The sequence below is a fragment of the Xenopus tropicalis genome, chromosome 4, assembly GCF_000004195.4.
Source record: "Xenopus tropicalis strain Nigerian chromosome 4, UCB_Xtro_10.0, whole genome shotgun sequence".
NCBI lineage: Eukaryota > Metazoa > Chordata > Amphibia > Anura > Pipidae > Xenopus > Xenopus tropicalis.
In genome coordinates, this window is record NC_030680.2 from 88,924,193 (window position 1) to 88,928,812 (window position 4,620).

The following is a 4,620-nucleotide window of genomic DNA, read 5'->3' on the forward strand; positions in this document are numbered from 1 at the left end:
CAACTTTTTCCCCACTCCAAATAGATTCAAATCAATGGTCCTTTTTGTTCTGCAAATTTTTTGTTGCTCAAATTTTTCTCCTAAAATAATTTGCTGATTGCATGTGGAATTTTGGCACCAATCCATGCCTGGGAAAATTCATCACTATATGTTATTCAATACCAGAACGTAATACCTCATGAAACATAAAGGTGAAACATTTTGAGACAACCAATAGAGCTGATCATTATGAAAGCGCTTAAGTGGGTATGTTCTTAAACATTGCCTGTTACAGAATAGTCTCATAATAAATTTGTCACGCAACATCAATAGATTCATTTGAAGGCACAACAACCCTTTTTAAAACTTCACTTTTTACTGCCTTCCTGATCAGTTAAATGGAAGCTCAAATTTCAAGTACATTTTGCAGTCTTAAAGTACTGACGATACAATTGTGTCTAAAGAAGGAATCCTAAAGATATAAAACTAACAAATTACAGAGCCTTAAAAATATAATTCCAGCAGGTTGAAATATTTTATTGATTTTAAAGATATCACTTTCAGACCAGTAACCCAACAAACTTATATGTAATGTCTGTGTTCTATTCAGTGTTAAACAGTAAATTCAGATTGTTTATGTATCAAAAGGTCCCATAAATACACCTAAGACTGTTAAATTCCAGCCTCTACAGTTTACTGTTTAGGTTTTATTACAATTGATTTAGGATAAAAACAGCCTTTCCCTTTCCACAGTTAAAGTTATGGCTTAAGATGCTTGAGACTAGTGCAGAACTTAGAATATATTGCTTAAACAGAGAACAGCACTAAAATGCAATAAATCAGGCATAAATGAAAACAATGTAAAAAATTTTAGGTGCACATTGAAAGGTTTCCATTTTGCGACATATTCAGGCATATGGGCTTACATTGGAAGTTGTATATTTTACATAATTACCAGTAATATACAATAGTATGGCAAAATTGGTTCAATTATATTTCTTTCCCACCTGTCTGCTGAAAAAAATATCAAATTTGGTTTCTTAGAAATCTAAGCCAATATGTATTTACCTCCTGTGTATAATCTTGGGGCAGAAAAAAAACAAAACAAATATTCTCAAGTATCATGTAATAATATACCCCAGTGTTTGCTCATGATGACTAATTTTGTTGCTGCCTGCCTGATAAGTGGTATAACCTTAACACTTCTCCACTTTATTTACAGACCCAAACCCCTATTGCTTTGTTTCCTTAGCAGCATGTGTGTCGTGTTGCTTTTTGATTCAGGGCTCTTATCGCAAATCGCTTACCAAAGAGATATTGCATAATCCTAAAAGTCGAGCAGACCCTCTAGGACAAGGAAAGTCTAACTACAATACTCTGAGCAGGGAAAGGCGTACCTCCATACTGTGTTATAGTGCTTTCATTCTGCTTAAGTTCTGAGCCGTTTAGTAGTACTGAAGCAGTAGTTTCCCCAAAAGCCCTTAGTTTAAAAAACAGAAAACCCACAATCCAACTCATCAAGACCAAGTGGTCATGGTTTTATATTTTTTTGATACCGCAGCTAAACTTATTTCCGTGAATAGCAGACATTTATCAAAAAATCTGAAATGAAAGGCATGAATGAAAAAAAAGTCAGAGAAAATGCAAAAACTACAACTTTTTCTATTTTTTTCCCATGAGAACCATGACTTATTTGTATTGTCACACAAAAGCCAGCATAAACAAACTAGCTTCTAAATCCACGAAGTGAAGGAAGATCTTCCAGTTGTAAAATGGATATCTGCCGTTGACTTCTAAATTCCCTTGACTGGTTCTAGCTAGCGTGTTTTATTCAGAATTGATGCATAATAAATTGAGTCAAAATTACATCTTTTTCTGAAACAAAAAAAAAATCAAGCATTAGTAAATCCATAACATTAAGATTGTAAGTCTTTCTGAATGTAAGCGCTTTAGAATTTAAGATTACATAAGAAGGGCCCTCCTATTGCATTTCTGTAACTCTTGCTGGCATTATATAAATAAATGACAATGATAAAATAATAATTTTGTGAAAGCGTAAATAAGCACCAATGTACTTGGAACAAATACAGTTACCCATTGAAGTTACATGCTGTACACGTTCAAGGCAAATATATTCCACCAATATTTATAAAAAAAAATATGAAAAACTTTGCTGTGGGCAGCTGTACTGTAGTACTGCAATTACCATATATTTCTGCAATAGTTATGCTTTAACAGAAATGGTCCTCCCATATCTGAGCAATGCTATTAAAAATTTAAAGCTGTCTATAAAAGGGCAAGCAGTCTAGCACACAGTTATATTTGGGCAGCAGGGGTCACAGTTTAATTACAGTCTTTGGCTCTGTTAGCAGGATAAACAAATCTAATATATTTTAATGAATATGTCTATGAAGATTCTCATTCATCCAGGTCATGATATACAGTATCTAGTAGAATTAAGTCTAAAACATTTTAATGAACATAAAATGAACATGATAAGCAGAATATACAGTATCAACCCGTTATACAAGTGACATTTTCATATAGAAAGCCCATCATCTGTTGAATTGCCAAGGATTCTAAATCAACAAAGAATTCTGCTTGTTATTACACAAACAATATCGTTGCTAAAATGGCTACATAAAAACTGCTGCATTACTTGAGATATTTTATTACCTATGTGAGATGAGCTCCCTGGACGAGGCCTCAGTCTTTTCTTCACACTCTGACATGTCATTGCAAATCTGTCTGAGGCAAGCATTTGGCAGGTCCCTCTGCTCCTCATCACCTTTCTGCATCATAAACTGTTGTGTTGTTAACAGTAGTTCACGGCAAAGCTGCACATTAAATATTTATCATGTTTATTGTGGAAATGCATAAATGCCAATTGGTATAAGATGTGCAGCAAATCTGCTAAGTGGTTGCTTTTCTATGCTAGCTGAGGATTTCTTATGCAATGGTGAGCTTCCACAGCTAAATCTGTATGCAGTCCTTGAAGCATCCAAATCCACCTGTATCCTTAGCAATTGCTGTTCAACTCTGCCTATTTGCTGCTTAATTATTATAATTATGGTGTTATATCAATGTAAAGAGGTAGATGGGAAACAGAGAGGGAAATGCAGATAAATAAGGTTTGAACCTGGTAGAAAAAAAATCTAATTTCATGCTATACAAATCCCAAAGTCTTGTATAATCTTGCTGTATAAAAGTTACCTTTCATATACTGTACAGGGTGTTTTTCATATTAGATTGTAACGTCTATTTTGTTACCTGATTAAATCATTTATTTACTAGGACTTTAAGAAGGTATAGGAAGGCAGACATCTTGGACTGACTGCAGTGTTTTATGGACAACTTAAGGCCAGAAATAATATAGCTTAATTAGGTGCTTTCTGTACTAGCCTTATGCCATGAAACATATAGCTTCAAATGGCTCCTGAGACCATAATAGCTTTCTGAACATGGATGGCATTCTTCCTTCAGGTGCACTACACATGGTAGTAACCAGTAGGTTACTCTATGTGCTCTCTGCTCATGACTGTGCAATTGTATAATGAGGGAAGCTCCCTGTACTTCTGACTGTTTGGTCCAAGTCTGGACCAATGAGGAAGCTGAATTCAGAGGTTTCAAGAGGTTAAGAAAACTCAAAGTCATAATTAGGCAAAAGGTCAAGCGGGCAGCAATGAATGTACTCAGAAGCAAAGCAGTAAGTCAGGAACCAGGAGATCAAGTCAAAATAGTAATTAAGATTCATCCAGAAACTTATACCCTTCCTCCTATATTCAGACATTGAACCCGGGATTTCGGCATCTATTTATCTTGGATTGATGTGATGATGTCACGTGACAGTGACAAGTTGATGTGACATTGTGGCCATGGGACAAAGTCCAAAAGTATCTCAAACACAAAAGTTCAAAAAATCAAAAATCACATTTTATTAAAAATTAATTATTAAAAGCATACAAACCCCTTAAAATGCCGCTATGACATCGCCATCTTGCCAAAGAAGTGGAGTGATCCTAACCGCCGTGTTCCTGAAACTGAGATGGTAAAGCAATCAGTGATAGAAGGATACAAATAATCAGCTAATCAGTTTCACTTTTTAAATTAAAAAAAGAGATGTCCAATGAAATCTTTGAGAGTTGGTCTTTCCAAATATTAGGGTATGAAAGGCATCTGACTAAAGAGGTTCAAATTGACTGATAACTCTGAATGTGCCTAAGGCAACTGACTGATACAATTGATTTTTAATTTGAGGCAGATGAGTGAGGCTTGGGTTACATCCTAAGGCTGATGCGACACGAGGCGTTTTTACGCTGCGTATTTTCTAATTCTCTCGGCGGCTGAAAAACGCACAATATCATCATCCATAGAAATAACTTGGAAAGACTCGAAGCAAACCCCACAAAGCGTAAATACGCTAGAAAACGCCTTAGCACGGATTTTTTGTGTTGTGTTGGCCGAAATACGCCAGTATTTGCAAAGCAAGCTATTCCTATGTATACACAAAGGCAGCTGCCAGACCTAGTGGAAATACATGGCGTTTTTTGCTATTTCTCACTATTAGCACCATGGAAACAGGATTTGCTACGTCACGAGTACTAGGCTGAAAAACGCCATAGTCAGGGGCTGTGTGGCTTG

The 4,620-nt window shown here is 35.7% G+C and overlaps 1 long non-coding RNA gene across 1 annotated transcript; it reads right to left on the bottom strand.

Moving 5' to 3' along the window:
• Positions 1-495: 495 nt before the first annotated feature.
• Positions 496-4,247, bottom strand: LOC116410215. Its single transcript, XR_004222179.1, has 3 exons — positions 3,947-4,247; positions 2,656-2,816; positions 496-1,854 (listed from the first exon to the last, which is right to left on the bottom strand). It is a non-coding gene; the product is annotated as an uncharacterized LOC116410215 (long non-coding RNA).
• Positions 4,248-4,620: the final 373 nt, after the last annotated feature.